This window comes from Psammomys obesus, unplaced genomic scaffold (genome assembly GCF_907164565.1).
Source record: "Psammomys obesus unplaced genomic scaffold, mPsaObe1.curated_primary_1811, whole genome shotgun sequence".
Classification (NCBI taxonomy): Eukaryota; Metazoa; Chordata; class Mammalia; order Rodentia; family Muridae; genus Psammomys; species Psammomys obesus.
In genome coordinates, this window is record NW_026593947.1 from 31,893 (window position 1) to 49,987 (window position 18,095).

Consider the following 18,095-nt stretch of genomic DNA (forward strand, 5'->3'; position numbering starts at 1 on the left):
TTTCATTGATTGTACATTTCCTTCTTCTGGTGCCCTATATATCTATAACCCTGCAAACAGCCCTGTTGAAAACCCCAATGTTTACAAACATTGCTTATCTAGATCATTACTTTCAGAAGGTCAATTTTAAAATTTTGACTTTAAACATTGTGGTGCTTTGAATGAAATTTGACCCTACAGGACAATATTTGAATACTTGATTCCCAATTAATAGTACTGTTTGGGAATTATTAAGATGTATGGCTTTGTTAAAGAAAGTGTGTCATGGGGTAAGCTTAGAGGCTTCAAAAGCATCCTATCATTTTTAGTGTGCTTTCTCTGCCTCCTGCTTTTAGATCAAGATGTGAGCTCGCATGCCTTTGCTCCACCCCAAGCAGGTAGCTGAACTTTACACTACTATTATGGCTTTAGAGTAACGAAGGGTACTTGAGTAAAGGAATGTAGAAACTTACTCCATGGTTAAGGAAAGATGCAGAGGCCAGACAATGTACGGAAGGGCAGAGCTTGCGTAAAGGGCTAATTGGTGGCCTCAACAATTATCTGATTCAGTAGCCTAGAATGGAAAGGAAAATCAAAATATCCTTATTTGCATATGATATGATTCTCTATATAAAAGATCCAATACACGTCACCAAAAACCTCTACTCATAAATAAATTCTGTAAAATAAATGAACAAAATTTAGATACAAAAATCAATAGCCTTCTTGTATACAAATGACATACATAAAAAGAAAACAGGAAAACTATTTACAATCACCTCAAAAATAAACTGTTTTGGAACAAATGATGAAGTTTCTATACTAACAGAACAAAAAAAGTTATAAATCAAACATTTTTCAAATACTTTTCTGGAAACATCGAGTTGGCAGATTATGGCACAGTGGGGAAATCCTAGTCCTCAGATACTAGCTGATGCATTCTTAGCTATTCAGTTGATGGAACTTATGGATCTTGCTTGTATGTTGGAAATGAATTGATTTAATAGTTACAAGAATATTAGGCCACACAGAGGTTGACAGAAAATGGCTATTTGGAGGCTAAGATAGCCCAAGATTATTTTCCTCTGAAATAGCACATCTCCACTATCATCTGTGTTTTAGTAACTTAACCACCGCTTGTAGGACATATACCACAGGTATGACTCTCTCCTGGAAATTTCATTTCATGTGCAAAAAAATTAGATGTGAATAATTTGGGAATTTCTCAATATAGTCCTATAGAATGAAAATCTGTCTTTTATTCTAGAAGTAGTTGTGTATACAAAATGGACAAAGCACCATAACTACAAAATTACTTCAGCTTTTTAAATCTTTAAAATTAATTTGTAGTTATTTTAGCATATAAATCATAATAATTTTATCAAATTTATTATTCAAAATTGTAAGAGCTCCATGACATGTATTTTATCTTTAAATATACTAACTTAAACTTTGTTTTCCAGATTTTGGAGTCTCTTTTCAAGGTATGTGCTTCAATTCATTGCAGCTTAAAGTAACTAAAACTGAAGAGAAGAATGCATATTAAGCAATGTAGGGTTTGAAACTGCAGCATTCTATGGTTGCTGCTAAATACTTTTAAGTTTCTCTTCTGAACCCTGTATGATACATGTGAGTCAGAAATGGTGCTTCGCAGATACAGGGTCACAGATACATGTATATTAACTCTCCTTTTTGTTTCTTTTTTTTTTTTTTATGAAGTGGTTTCAGCAACAAGTCAACCAAATGGAGGAGGTAAAATTAAAACTTTAAAATTTTTTTAATTAATTAATTTTTTATTAATTAGTTTATTCAGTTTGTATACTAGCTGTAGTCCCCTTTCTTATACCCTCCCAATCCCACCCTTTCTCCCTCATCTCCTCCCATGCCCCTCCCCAAGTCCACTGATAGGAGGGGTCCTCTTCCACTTCCCTCTGACCCTAGCCTATCAGGTCTCATCAGGACTGTCTTTCATAGTCTTCCTCTGTGCGCTGCCCCCCAACTCAGGGGGAGATGATCAAAGAGCCAGCCACTGAGTTCATGTCAGAGAAAACCCATTCCCCTTACTAGGGAACCTACTTGGACACTGAGCTACCATGGGCTTTATCTGAACAGGGGTTCTAGGTTATCTCCATGCATGGTCCTTGGTTGGACTATCAGTCTCAGAAAAGACCCCTGTATCCAGATTTTTTTGATTCTTTTGCTTTCCTTGTGGAGCTCCTGTCCCCTACAGGTCTTTCTATCTTTCCCTTCTTTCATAAGATTCCCTGCACTCTGTCCAAAGTCTGGCTATGAGTCTCAGCATCTGTTTTGATACCCTGCTGGGTAGAGCCTTTCAGAGGCCCTCTGTGGTAGGCTCCTGTCCTGTTCCCTCTTTTCTCTCTCTTCCGATGTCTGTCCGGTTTGCCTTTCTGAGTAAGGATTGATTATCTTATCCAGGGTCCTCCTTCTTGCTTAGCTTCTTTAGGTGTACAGATTAACATAACACTTCTTAACTCTTGATTACATTAATAAGTATTTGACCCTTTTAAAAATCAGTTTGAAGTATGTATAAGTCAAATGTTTCAATAACCATTGATTATAAAGTAATATTTTGATTTAGGTTGAAAAATAATTAGTTGGTGGCAAAAATGTTTATCATTAATTTGCAAATGAGTTTTCTGTTGAATCAAGTAAAGAGCAAGATTTATTGGATCATTCTGTCTTCTAAAAATAATGAAAATTTCACTCACTTTCTTTTTTTAATTTACATAAAATGATGGGAATTTTTAACTTAAAATTGCTCTTATATTTAAAAATTCTGCATAATATAAGCAGACATAAAACTATATTGACCTTTTCAAAATTTGTTGTGTTCTTTAATGATATTCTTTGCATTTTGGATTTTCAAGTACTTTAAACATTAGACTGAGGATAGTTGGTCTCTGTCTTTCAGGGCTTTCAATTCTGTTTTGGGAGAGAATATGTGTATTTCTTTAGCATGAAAGAATAGTTTCCAAGGTAGAATCAGGGATTCTTTAGAATTTATTCTGCCATTTCTTTGGCTATGTTTTTCATTTTCTCTAGTTAAACACTCTTAAAAAAAAGAGGCTCTTTGAAGTAAAAAAAAATCTGGGCTCAGGGGGTCCTGCAGAGACTGATGAATCAACCATGCATGGAAAGGACCTAGACCTCCTGTTAGATGTAGCCCATTGGCAGTTCAGTCTCCATGTGAGTTCCCTAGTAAGGGGAGCAGAGGCAGTCACTGGCATGAACTCATTTGCCTGCTCTTTGATCACCTCATCCTTGGGAGGTGGCCTTACTAAGTCACAGAGAAAGAGGATCCAGACAACCCTGATGAGATCTGATAGGCTAGGGTCAGATAGTAGGGGAAAAGGACCTCTCTTATCAGTGGACTAGGGGAGGGACATGGAGGGCAGAGGGAGGGAGGGTGGGACTGGGAGGAGATGAGGGAGGGAGCTACAGCTGGGACACAAAGTGAATAAATTGTAATAAATAACAATAAAGAAAAAATTTTAAAAAGAGGCTTTTTGAAAAAAAGAAGATCCTTGCTATTTGGTGTATAAAAAAGACAGAAAATGTAATTATCACTCAGAAACTTCCCTTCATCCGCCTACCACCCTGGCTTGAGATAACCAAAGGAGTCTAAATGTTTCCCCGTGCAAACTGAAAGCACATTAACATCCATGATTTAGTAGTAGATGGTCATGACTCTATCATTGTCTTTCTTTAATTTATTATAATTTATTATAACAGAGTGAATAGAAAAAATTAGGTGAAACAATTGATTTAGAATTGTTCTTGTAAATATTTTGAGTTGCATTTGTTGTTATTGGGCTTGCTTAAAATTTTTATACAGCAAAACGGTAAATAACAGCTTTGACATGTAAGCACAGTGAGTAAGCTGCAGCTCTATTGATAGCTAAGTGCCCTTCACTACATTTTAACAGTTATGCCAGTGTTTGGCTATAGCTATACATAGATTAAATAAAAGCTATTCAGATTTGATAAAAGAAATAATGAAATGTTTTTGAGGCATGAGGTAAAAATAGATCTTCAGTAACTGGTCAATTTTGTTACTTTAGATAAGTAAAGACCAAAGTATTTTAGAAGCAGATCTTCCATCAGATGATAAATCACTCAATGTAGGCATTACACAAATAGCAAATCTACTACATAAATTTGAAGACCTGAAAAGTCGATTAAGAGTGCGTACGGGATCCCTGGTGTCTAAACACTCGTAAGTGAATTATAAGGATTGTTTGAATTAAAATAGTAATTAGCATTGGATGCAAACTAACTCAATGTTACTGCTCTACAAAGAACTTTGAAATGATATCTGAATATTTAGTGTTTTTTTTTTTCTTGATTTAAAGTTTTAATAGTCTCAGATGGTGTGCGGTGGACATTAGCCACATGTGGCTATTTAAATTCAATTTAGTAAAACAAATTGGCTTCTGGGTCATAGTAAACAGATTTTAAATACTCAACAGCTATATAAAACTATCATTTAAAACTTCTGTTGGATAGTGCTATCTTTAAAATACCTGGATTATACACATTTCTGAATGCTTTTAAAATATATTTTAGTTGAAATAGAATTATATCACATACCCTCTTTTTCTCTCCCCAGACCCTCTGAGGTGCCCTTCCATTCCCTCCTCTAGTTAATAGCCTCTTTTTCTTCATTATTGTTACGTACATACATATGTGTATGTATGTATATATATGCAAAAATATATAATTACAACATGCTGAATTTATTTTTGTTGTTTGTGTATATATGGATTCAGGACTGACCATTCCTCATTGGACAGCTAATAAAGGGGACTCATCTCTGGCAGGTTAATTCTTCTCCCAACAGTCAATAATTGTCTATAATTCTTTGTCTGGGGGTGGCACCCTACAAGAACTTCCACCTTCCACATTATCATGTTTATTGTTGCTGCCATTGTTCTCCAGTCTTGTTTATGCAGCGTTTTCTAGGAGACACTCTTTCACAGTAGACTTCCTAGTATTTTGGCTCTTACAATCTTTTCACCTCCTTTTCTGAAATGCTATTTGAGAAATAGATTCAGGGGCTATGATGTAGATGTATTTGTTGGGGCTAGTCTCCCCATGATCTGCTGATCTATACATTTTTTCCACTTGGGGGTTTCTGATGATTTCCATTTGCTATAAAGAGAAGATTCTTTGATGAGAAGTGAGTTATACTTATCTAGGAGTATAAGGATAAGATCTAGAATGTAGTTAAGTATTACACAGGTTTAGCAAATTAGAGATGGTTTATTCTTTTTTTAAAAAAAATTGTATTGTTTTTTTGTGAATTTCACATTATGTCCCCAATCTCATTCATCTCCCTGTCTCCTTGTACCTGCCCTGCACCCTTGCAACTTCCACCTAGAAGGAAAAAAATCTTGTTATGGAAACCAAATTGTGTCACAATTTTTCCCACAGCTACTCTGTTGTTGCTCTGTCATTGAGATCTTGTAGTTTTGGATCTATAGGACCGGCCCCCTCACAAATTTTCAGCAGTTCATCAATGAGGTAGATGTTGGAGTGGGCCAATTCAAAGTCCTGGATCTGGGCCCCAGAGGCATCTGAGCCGGTCTGCCCTCAAGTTATCCCACACCCATACTACCAGGGTGAGCTCTCCTGACCTGCACTGACTGGTCCATCCAATGCCACAGCTAGCAAGGGGCAGAGCCAGCTCTTCAGCTCTCATGTCCTCAAGACTGACTCATCCATGATCATGCCATTACAGTCGGCTCTATTGTGCTGCCCAGGTGAGGTGCAGGGCCCACTCTCCCTAGTGCTTCAGTTGAAGGGTTGGACCAGCTCTCCCACTCTCATGCCCTTGGGAAGGGCTCACCTGCAACACCCACAACCAGGGCCAGCTTTACTATTCTACCCCGGAGGTGCAGGGCCAGCCCTCCAGAGTGCTGCAGTAGGTGAGGGGCAGGAATAGCTCTCCCACTCAGATGACCTTGCGGCCAGCTCTCCTACCTGCCATAGGTGGCAAAGGTGGGGGGGGCATTTATCCCTTGCCCATGTCACCACATGGCACACAAGTGGCGAGGCCAGCTCTCTCACACTCATGCCTTTGGGGTCCGCTGGCCTAGGACCCTGTCAACAGGGTCAGCTCTACTGTGGCATAACTTCCTGATAGGTTGATTGGTAGGTAGGTAAGTAGGTATATGATAGATAGATAAATAGATAGATAGATAGATGATTAATAGATAAATATAGACACACACATGTATTTTATATAATTTTAGGTAAATACAAAATAATATGATTTCTTAAGGCTTTATTGAACAACCTTGGTGTTATTTGCTCTTCATCTGTCTTTCACCCTCAGTATTGAACTCCCTTTGTTCTCCCAAGTTGAAGAACTTCCATGTTTTTCTCATTTCCCATTTCAAATCACCTTTCCCTGCTATCCCTGCTCATTCCCCATCTTTATGGTCCCTTTATACTTTCCTGATTTCAGTCACTACCGCATGTTGTATGTGCACATTTGAGGGTTTAGACCTAGAAGCCACAGAAGAGAGAAAACATTGTGTTTCTAGGTCGGGCATGACTGAATTTGGTCAAGTGAGTCCTAGTAGCAAATTCAATGTTCGTTTAAAAATTAAAAAACCAGGTTTAGATTTATTTTTATAATCACTAGTTTTCATCAAGTATATATAAAGCTCTTTTACACTGTTAAAAGAAAAACTACCCATAGTTGGAAGAGGATAATTTTCAGTATGTAAACTCTTCGTGTGCTTTCTATGTATTGTTAACTAAATTTACAGGAATGAAGAGAATATTATTATATCGGTGCTACGAGGAGGCTTCTGTATATGTATTTGAGCTCTTTGTTGTTAAGCAGGAATATTTTTGAACCATACATCAATATTTATAGTTGACATTTAAATTTCTTCTGTGTGCAAGGTATTTTTCTAGCAAATCCTGGTAGCCTAGTAACTACTTTTTGAGAAAGGTATTTTTTTTTTAATTTTATTTTTCTCATTAGTTACATTTTGTTAATTCTGTATCCCAGCTGTATTCCTCATTCCCTCCCCAATCTTACCCTCCTTCCCTCATCTCCTCCCTGCCCCTTTCCAAGTCCACTGGTAGGGGAGGACCTCCTCCCCTTTCATATGACCCCGTTTTGTCAGGTATTTTCAGGACTGGCTGCAAAGTCCTCTTCTGTGGCCTAACAGTACTGCTCCTCCCTTGGGAGGTGGGGAGGTCAAAGAGCCAGTCATTGAGTTCTTGTTAGAAATAGTCCTTGTTCCCCTTACTATGGGAAACCAATTGATTACTGAGCTATCACGGGTCACATCCGAGCAGAGGTTCTAGGCTTTATTTTCTCATGGTCTTTGGTTGAGTGTCCATCTCAGAAAAGACCCTGTGCCCAGATATGTTTGGTCCTTGTGGAGCTCCTATCCTTTCCACATCAAACTCCCCTTCTTTCATATGATTCCCTGCACTCTGCAGAGGGTTTGGTTATGAGTCTTGGTATCTACTTTGGAACACTGCTAGGTAGAGTCTTTCAGATGCTTTCTGCGGTAGACTCCTGTCATATGTTCAATGCATATCCCATTTGTCAAGAAAAGTATTTGTATATGCAAATTTTAACAGATAAAGAATCTAGAGCTAAGAGGGGCACAGCAGGGGGCTCCAGGCCATGTAGTTACAGGTTTGGAGCAAGCTGTTACACACTCAGGCTTGTGAAAGCTAAGATGTACTACACCGAGTGATAATGTATTAGCAGTTTCTACTGATTTATTTTTGCTATCTTAGTTCTAAATATGATCGATGTGCTTAATTATATTCTTAAAATGCACAATTTATAAAATTTGTCCTTTATAGTATAGGATGACTTTGCTATTTATTTATTTTAGTACCTATGAATGAATGATAAATGATATGCTAACTTTTGTTTTACCAACTTGATATGTCTCTTCTGTAAATTTTAGTTTTTAGGGCATGTAACTTAATTCTTTTTTTGAATTTTTATTAATTAATTTTTATTTATTCACTTTGTATCCCAGCTGTAGATAACTTTTCTCTTAATGTATATGAAGATATGTTTTATTTATTGGCACTTTTAACAGGGATAAAGAGACTCTAGCAGATTCAATGAAAATTTATGAAGATATAGAAAAGAAAATTGAAGGTAATATTTTATAAATGCTTAAACTTTACGCAGTTTCTTAAATATATTAGCACTTTAAGTTTAATTTTTACAATTAAAAATTATGCAATGGCAAACTAAAGACATTGTTCAATGGGAGTTTTATATTTTAATACAAGTTTTATTATGATTATGATTTGGAAAATATAAGATTAATTCCAAGCTGAAGAGATGACTCAGCAGTTAAGATAACTGATTACTCGTTCAGAGGGCCCAGGTTTGGTTCTTAACACCTTCATGGCAGCCAACAACTGTAACTCCACTTCTAGGAGATATAATTTCATCTTCTGGTATCTGCACTGTACATATATGGTGCAGATACATCTATGCAAGCAAAACACTACAACACACAAAATAAAAAGAAATATTTTAAAAATATGAATGCTATCATGATTTGATTGTTGCACTCATGAAGTTCAGCGTTTTCAAGGACACAACACGTTATGGATCATTTAAACATGCAGTAAAGCATGACATAGTCTGTTAATGTTATAGTACATCCATAACTTGGTTTATCTCAGGAAAGTTAGAAACACTCTGCAACCTTAAAAGATTTATTTGATAGGATTTATTTGAGTGAAGGAGGAAAATGTTGGTTATTTGAGATGGTAATAATATGAAAAGAAAACAGCATTAACTAGAGAATTAAAACTGGAGTAATAGACTGAAGAGATCAGCAGCACTAATTTGAAAGAGGACATGTTTGTAGCACTGACTGCTTTGCTAAAGTTTTGGAGAATTTTAGTATTTAACAGGGAATTGTTAAAGATCTTGTATAATAAAATGACAAGGTAGCTTAAGTGTATAATAAATACAAATTAGATTGCTATAAAAGAAAATGTAATGGACAGTTTAGAAACCTGTTTACCTAATACAAATAAATGGTGATTGAATATGAAAGAAAAGGTGATGAGCTATTCATCTTACTTTCAACCAAAAGAAATGAGTAGAAGAGGAAAAACAAGTAATGGGAGGGTGTGGTACAATTGTAGAACACCTGCCTATCATGCTAAGACCTGGGTTTGATCCCAGTGTCACACAAGAAAGAGGATGTTCCAGTGAGAAAATAAATGAATCTGTAAATGGCTATTATCCATGTTCATTCAGATACCACAGCCCATGAACCTGATTGCAAGGCTTTGGTATTGGAAGCTGTTTTTTTTTTTTTTTTTTTTTTTTTTTTTTTTTTTTTTGGGTGTGTGTGTGACTCACTAAAATAAAAAAATATACACTATGACCCCAATCAATGTATAGAATTGCTATTTAAAAGGTATAATAGCAGATACTTGTATCTATTTCAGAATTCATAAAGTCCCACTCAGCTTTAGAATATGAAACTGTTTCTGAAACTGATACAGGTAAGTAGCCATTCATTTGAACATCATCACATTAACACCTCCTAAAGGTTCAATTGTACAGGTACATGGGCCTGTGGGAACATTCTCATTCATATCACCATAGTAAGAAACCTGTGTATTCTTGATGCTTTCAAGATTTCATCTGTTTTGCTAGGCATGTTGGCACATGCCTATAATCCCAGCACTTGGGGAGGCAGAGGGGAGTGGATCTCTGTGAGTTCGAGGCCATTCTGGTCTACAAAGCCAGTCCAGGATAGCTAAGACTACATAGGAAAACCCTGTCTTGAAAAAACAAAAAACAAAACAAAACAAAAAACAAACAAAAAAGGTTTGTTTGTCTGTTTTTTCTTTTTTAAATTTTTTATTTTATTATTTTTATTTTTATTAATCACAGTTTATTTACTTTGTATCCCCCTGAACCTCCCTCCCTCCTCCCCTCCCAATTGCACCATCCCTCCCTTTTCCCCATTTTATTAATTACAGTTTGTTCACTTTGTATCCCAGCTGTAGTCTCCCCCCCATTCCCTCCCAATCCCACCCTCCCTTCTTCTTTTTCTCCTATGCCCCTCCCCTAGTCCAATGATAGGGGAGGACCCTCCTCCCCTTCTATCTGACCCTAGTCTATCAGGTCTCATCAGGACTGGCTTCTTTGTCTTCCTCTGTGGACTGGTAAGGCTGCTCCCCCCTCAGGTGGAGGTGATCAAAGAGCCAGCCTATGAGTTCATGTCAGAAAAAGCCCATGTTCCTATTATATTCCTATTGGGGAACCCTCTTGGGCACTGAGCTGCCATGGGCTACTTCTGTGCAGGGGTTTTAAGTTATCTCCATGCATGGTCCATGTTTGGAGTATCAGTCTCAGAAAAGACCCCTGTGCCCAGATTTTTTGGTTCTGTTGCTCTCCTTATGGACCTCCTGTTCCCTCCAGGTCTTTCTATCTCCCCCCTTCTTTTATAAGATTCCCTGCACTCTGCCCAAAGTTTGGCTATGAATCTCAGGATATGTTTTGATACCCTACTGGGTAGAGTCTTTCAGAGGTCCTCTGTGATAGGCTTCTGTCCTGTTCCCTGTTTTTTTCCCTCTTCCATTGTCCATCTCGTTTGCCTTTCTGAGTAAGGATTGATCATCATACCCAGGGTCCTCCTTCTTGATTAGCTTCCTTAGGTGTACAGATTTTAGTATGATTATCCTATATTATATGTCTAATATCCACTTACAAGTGAGTATACGCCATGTGTGTCTTTCTGCTTCTGGGATACCTCATTCAGGATGATCTTTTCTAGATCTCACCATTTGCCTGCAGATTTCATGATTTCTTTGTTTTTAATTGCTGAGAAGAAAAAGTGGGAAGAGCCTAGAACTCATTGGCACAGGAGACAACTTCCTGAACAGAACACCAACAGCACAGGCTCTAAGATCAACAATCAATAAATGGGACATCATGAAACCGAAAAGCTTCTGTAAAGCAAAGGACACTGCCATCAAACAAAATGACAGCCTACAGACTGGGAAAGGATCTTCACCAACTCTATATATGACAGAGGGCTAATATCCAGAATGTATAAAGAACTTTAGAAGTTAAACAGCAACAAAACAAGTAACCCAATTAAAAAATGTGGTACAGAGCTAAACAGAGAATTCTCAATAGTGGAGCATTGAATGTCAGAGAAACACTTAAAGAAATGTTAAAGAAATGTCCTGATGTCCTTAGTCATCAGGAAAATGCAAATCAAAATGACCCTGAGATTTCACTTTACAACCATCAGAATGGCTAAGCATTGAGGCATGTTTCTTATGGAATGTGCATGGATTTGTGTTCCATACCACAGATGTTCATGGGTCAGCTGTGGCCATGAGGTCCAGATGCTGCTGTATTCTGAGCTATTCCTTCCTCAGCAACCTCAGTGAGGATGTTCGTGCTTCATGCGAAGCTTTGGTATCTGCATTGCAGATGTTTTCAGACTGGCCATCCAGGCTCTTGGATATAACCACACATGCAGCAGAAGCTGCACCAGAGCCTTGGGCTTTAAACTTATTTGCTCTGGTAACAGCTTTTATGTTTGAGTCATGGGCATTCAAGATGGCAGTGAAGCTTGGGTTGCAGTGCTATGTGCATACAGAGCAGCTCTGGAGTCCTGGGGACTTTTCACACTCAAGGATGATTTTCCTGGATGCTTGTATGGGAAGAAGAGTAGTCTAGTGTGATTTTCATTCTTTTTTTTTTTTTTTTTTCCCTCAGAGTTAAGGTTAGGTTGTTTTTGTCCCTTTGACTTTTTTTTTTTTTTGGCAAATATGATCATTTGAATATTAAAACCATATTCACATGATTTTTTAAGTAATTTTTATTTTTTTATATTAATCACAGGTTATATACTTTGTATCCCAGCTGTAGCCCCCTCTCTCATTCCCTCCCAGTCCCACCCTCCCTCCCTCCCTCCTCCCTGCCCCTTTCCAAGTCCACTGATAGGGGAGGTCCTCTTCCTCTTCCATCTGACCCTAGCTTATCAGGTGTCTTCAGGACTGGCTGTCATGTCCTTTGTTTCTTTGGAATTGAACCCAGGTCCTCTGGAAGAGCAGGCGGTGCTCTTAACTGCTGAGCCATCTCTCCACACCACCCTCCTTTGACTTTTTAAGGTATTTTTCTTCATCTTTGACTTTTCTGAAGTTTGAATATTATTTCATGTTTAGGTGCATATTTTAAAAGACATTTTAAAATTTATTTTTATGTACATTGATGCCCTGTCTATATGCATGTGTAAGGGTGCTGGATCCTGGGGATACAGACAGCCATGAACTACCATGTAGGCGCTGGGAATTGAACCTGGGTCCTCCAGAAGAGCAGTCAGTGTACTCAACCACTGAGCCTTCTCTCCATCCCCTTAGCTGCATATTTTGATTTTGCTTTTATTTAGTCTTTTCAGCTTCAGGTAAGTCAGGTGGCTCAGCAGGTAAAAGTGCTTACCGCACAAGGTTGGTGATCTGAATTCAGTCCTTGGAACCCATGCAATAGTGGAAGGAGAAAAACAGACTCTGCAAAGTTGTGCTTAACTCTCCACACCCAAGCCCTGTCACAATCACCCCACATATACATTATGCATAACCATACAATGATAACAAAACGTTTAAATTATATGTGATTTGGTATTTGTCATTACTTTAAAAAATTTATAGTCATTATCACTTTATATTGCTCTTTTATTTACTTTGTCACTGGTTGCCACATTAGGCCTAGAGTATATCTTTTTAAAACTGTCTTTTTTTTTTTGAATGCTCAATTACATTTTTACATCATTTGCTTTTCAGTTTGGGAGTTTCAATGACAGTTTCATGCTCACTGACTTTTTTCAAGCAAGTTGCTTTAATGGTCTGCAAAATACTCTTAAGAATTATCTAAAAGCATGCAGGTTGTTTTCCAAAGGACTATAAGTATTAAATTACATTTTTACAGGAGCCTACCACTGGGGGCCTCTGAAAAACTCTACCCAGTAGGGTATCAAAGTAGATGTTGAGACTCATAGCCAAACTTTGGGCAGCTTGCAGGGAATCGTATGAAAGAAGGGAAAGATAGAAAGACCTGGAGGAGCTCCACAAGGAGAGTAACAGAACCAAAAAATCTGAACACAGGGGTCTTTTATAAGACTGATAGTCCAAGCAAGGACCATGCATGGAGATAACCTAGAACTCCTGTATAGATGTAGCCCATGGCAGCTCAGTGTCCAAGTGGGTTCTCTCATAATGGGAACAGGGGCTGTCTCTAACATGAACTGATTGGCCTGATCTTTGATCACCTACCCCTCAGGGGGGATCAGGCTTACCAGGCCACAGAGGAAGACTATGAAAGACAGTCCTGATGAGACCTGATAGGCTAGGGTCAGATGGAAGGGGAGGAGGACCTCCCCTATCAGTGGACTTGGGAAGTGTGGCATGGAGGAGATGAGGGAGGCAGGGTGGGATTGGGAGTGGATGAGGGAGGGTGCTACAGCTGGGATACAAAGAAAATAAACTGTAATTAATAAAAAAATAAATCACATTTTTGTCCTTATAGTTGCCATATAGAGTAGACATATCTATCAGACAACAATTAAACATTAGCTGGTTATTATGATTGTTAAAAGAGCCCACCTGGTCCTGAAGATCCACAGCTGCAGGACCTGCTCTTGACATAGGGCAACAACAGAATATCCAAGAGGAGTCCCAGTGAGGATCCAGTATTGCTAGTGTAGCAGAAGTCAGAGGCCGCGAAACAGAACAGTCTGAACATTTGCAAGTACAGATGTGTGGATAACAGGGTATACTTTGTGTTATGATGTGACCTACTTCAGCTCCCACAATAAGATTTTTGTTTGTTTGTTTGTTTGAGAGGCGGTTGATTTTTTTTTTTTCATTCTATCTCATTATTTTCTTTTGGGGGAAAATTGCAAGAGAGGAGGGTGGATATAAAGGGGTGTGGAGATGAGTGGGATTAGAATACATGATATAAAATTCACAGAGAAGCAATAAAAAACTAAAAAAACAAAGAGCCCACTTAGATTAAAATGCAAAATGTGACTGGCACAATGCAAGTACTCTGAAAGGAGTGGCAGTGATTATTCTGCATTGATGTTTTTCTTTTTCTTTTCTCAAGGCAGAGTTTTGTGTGTGTGTTTGTGTGTGTGTGGGGGGGGGGCTTGGCTGTCCTGTAACTAGCTCTATAGACCAGACTACTCTCAAATTCTCAGAGATCTGCCTGTCTTTGTGAGTTCTGGGATTAAAGGAGTTCACCACCACTGACGTTTTTAATTTTTTTAAGCTTCATTTATTCATGTATTTTTTTTGTGTATATGTGTAAGAGTGCTCTGTCTTCATGCACATCAGAATATGGAATCAGATTCCATTACAGATGGTTCTCAGCCACCATGTGGTTGCTGAGAATTGAACTGAGGAACTCTGGAAGAGCATTCGGTGCTCTTAACTGCTGAGCCATCTCTCCAGCCCTGCATTATTTTTATTTACTTTTTTATTTCCTGCCTATATCAGTTAGAAGGCATTCTTTGTTACTGTATTTAGAGCTTTAGATTTTTTTTAAAACTTATTATTTAGAATTTCTGCTTGTATTATCCATCTGCTCTTGTATGTTGCCAGTTTTTCCCTAGGTAATAAATACTGTTAATTAGCTGTTTAAAATTTTTGCCTGACAACTTAAAAATACCTGCTGTATTTGCAATTCTGTGCTTATAATTGCTTATCTTTTCAGACTGTGCTTTTGCCTCTGGGTATGCCTTGTCTCATAACTATTTTCTATTGAAATCCAGAGATGATATATAAGATAAAATAAAATAAGATAAATGTGGTAGAAAGATTCACGTCACCCTTATGCTCATTTAGTTTTCCTATCTTTATCACTGAATTGTGTGGCCATATAACTTCAGCCATTATAATACCTTCATAGTGCTCGCTTCGGCAGCACATATACTAAAATTGGAACAATACAGAGAAGATTAGCATGGCCCCTGTGCAAGGATGACACACAAATTCGTGAAATGTTTCTTATTTTTGGCAAACAGGATGGACATTGGAAGTAGGAGAAGACAGGGAACAGGACAGGAGCCTTCCACAGGGGCCTCTGAAAGACTACCCAACAGGGTATATAGAAGGAGATACTGAGGCGTATAGTCAAACTTTGGGCCAAACTGAGTGCAGGGAACTTTATGGAAGAGGAAGGAGGTAGAAAGACCTGGAGGGGGCAGGAGCTCCACAAGGAGACAAACAGAGCCAAAAACAAAAAACAAAAAAAAAAACCGGGGCCCAGGGGGGCCTGCAGAGACCGATACTCCAGCCAAGGACCATGCATGGGGAGGACCTAGAACCCCTGCTCAGGTGAAGCCCTTAGGCTGCTTAGTTACCAAGTGGGTTCCCTAGTAAGGGGATCAGGGGCTGTCTCTGACATGAATTCAGGGGCAGGCTCTTTGATCACCTCTCCCTGGGGCATGCAGCCTTGCCAGGCCACAGAGGAAGACAATGTAGCCCTGATGAGACCTGATAGGCTAGGGTCAGATAGAAGGGAGGAGGACCTCCCCTATCAGTGGACTAGGGAGGGGCATAGGAGAGACAAGGGAAGATGGGGAGGCCTGGAAGGAGATGGGGGGGGGGGATAGGGAGGCTACAGCCAGGATACAAAGTGAATAAATTGTAATAATAAAGAAATAAAATAATACCTTTATATATATATATATATTTTGTAGAAGAAACTTCTTCAGTGGCTAGTAGGATGAATGTGATGATGAAAATATTTGAAAATCAGACAAATATGCTAGAGAGGTAAGCTTTGAAAAGAATTATTTCTTATTTTCTATTTTTAAAATTAAGTGCATAGCATAGAAACATTGGGAACATAAATAAGAAATAAGGGCTTCATTAAAAGCTGACCTCTTACATATATGTATGTATTTGTCTTAGTTTGGATTTTATTGCTGTGAAGAGACATCATGACCATGGCAACTCTTATAAAGGACAACATTTAATTGGGGCTGACTTACAGTTTCAGTCTGTTATTGTCATGATGGGGAAACATGGCAGTGTCCAGGCAGACATAGTGCTAGAGAAAAAGCTGAGAGTTCTACATCTTGATTTGCAAGTCACACTGGGCACACTGGCCATAACTTGAGCATAGGAGACCTCAAAGCCTGCCCCCACGGTGAGATACTTCCTTCAACAAGGCCACACCTCCTAATAGTGCCCCTCCTTATGGCCAAGCATTCAAACCCATGAGTGTATAGGGGTCATACCTATTCAAACCAGCATAGTATGTGTGTATGTATATATGATTTTAATTATGCACATGCATAATTTAAAAATGTTAAATTACAATCATGCAGAACATGAAATATGTGCTTTTGAAAATACAATATGCTGATTCCTCAAAAAAGGTATAAATGAAACATTATCCAACAATTCCATTTCTGGGAATACACTAAAAAAATGTCAGTGAGGTCTTGAAGAGACACATATACATGTCTTTACTTCAGCACTGTTTATAATATCAAAACACAAATTTCCAACAATGGGTGACTAGAAAAACAAAATGTGGCACAATGGATTATTAAATATGGACAGATGTGACAATGTGACTAAAACTTGGGGACATTATACTAAATCAAATAAGTCAGCCACAAAAAGACAAAAATATATGGTTTCCCTTACATGAGATACCTAGAGTAGTCAAAATCATAAAATGTAATATAATGATTGTCAAGGAATGGGAAGGAGAGTAAACAGCAATTACTCTTTATTACATATAGAGATCCATGGGCTTTTCCCCAACCAATTTGACCTGTTCATTGGTGTACTCCTTGTTGACTTCAAGTTTTGCCAGTCATGTTGGTGAGAATTCACAGGAGTAGTTTCTGATGTTATTGGGAGATGTCATTTCAGAGAAAATTTCCTGATCCTCTGGCTCTTACAGTCTGTCTTCCCCCTCTTCCAAAACATTTCCTGAGCATTAGATTTTTGGAGTGTTCTTCAGTTGTATCCATTGGGACTGGGCTCCATAACTCTGCATTTTGATTGGTTGTGGTTTTCTGTTATAGTGTTTGTCTGTTGTTAAGAAAACTTTCCTTGATGAGGGGTAAAGACTACACATATCTATGGGTATAATAATGAATTTTTATAGATTGTTGTTAGGGATTATGCTGGTTTATTATTATGGTGGTTGTAAATTCTTGTCCAATAACCATGATTTCCCTGGAGATTAAGAGACAAAGAAAACATAGTAAAACATTAAAATTGAGAATCTATGCAAGCAGTATGGAAAAGTTCACTGTATTTCCTGGCTACTTTTCTGTAGTTTTGCGATTTTAAACACAAAGGCACAGATTTTAATAATCACATGAAGCTAACCTACACTTTCTACAAGTAGAAACACTGGCACTAATGATAAATTCAGGACAGTGGAATTCTGGAAGGAATAAGGGAGAGCCTCACATAAGCTTTTGATACTGCAAATATCTCCACTGGGGTATGAATGTTAGATTTTCCTTTCTAGTTATTAATTATACAGCCCATAATTTTTGTTCTGAGTATATATTTTTAAATTGGAAAAAGGTAAAAAAAGTGGGATGAAGTATATAAAATATTTTTGAAGAAAACTCACTACACATAATTTTATATGTGTGTATACACACACATACATACGTGTGCACACTGTTTTGCTTTGTACCATATAAAGGGGCTTTTGCTTAGGAAGATACACGTCTGAGGTCAGGCTACAGAAATCTACCCATTATGAGCTAATCATTTTAGTTTTCCATGAGACAGTTCTGATACAATCACCAATTCTCAACAATAGTTTGATATTCAGTAATATGTTTTTCTAAACAAGTTCCATATTTTGAAAATCATTTTTTGATCATGTTTGTTTTTCACGGTGTCCAACGTCTTCTGTGTATTACTTTCCAGATTGTTGTTTGTTTAATTTCTCATGTTCCTTGCTTAGTTGGTCTTGCTTTTTGCTATTCTATCTTCTACTTGATTCATTCTATTTGTAAGGCTCCCCTTTGAGTTTTCCAGTTGGGCTTTTGAGTTTTTCAGTTCCATCTTCA

At 37.9% G+C, this 18,095-nt stretch overlaps 1 non-coding gene across 1 annotated transcript; it reads left to right on the forward strand.

Annotated features, from left to right (window-relative positions):
- The first annotated feature begins 14,946 nt into the window (after positions 1–14,946).
- Positions 14,947–15,053, forward strand: LOC129684446 (U6 spliceosomal RNA). Its single transcript, XR_008721339.1, has one exon. It is a non-coding gene; the product is annotated as a U6 spliceosomal RNA (small nuclear RNA).
- The last annotated feature ends 3,042 nt before the right edge of the window (positions 15,054–18,095 follow it).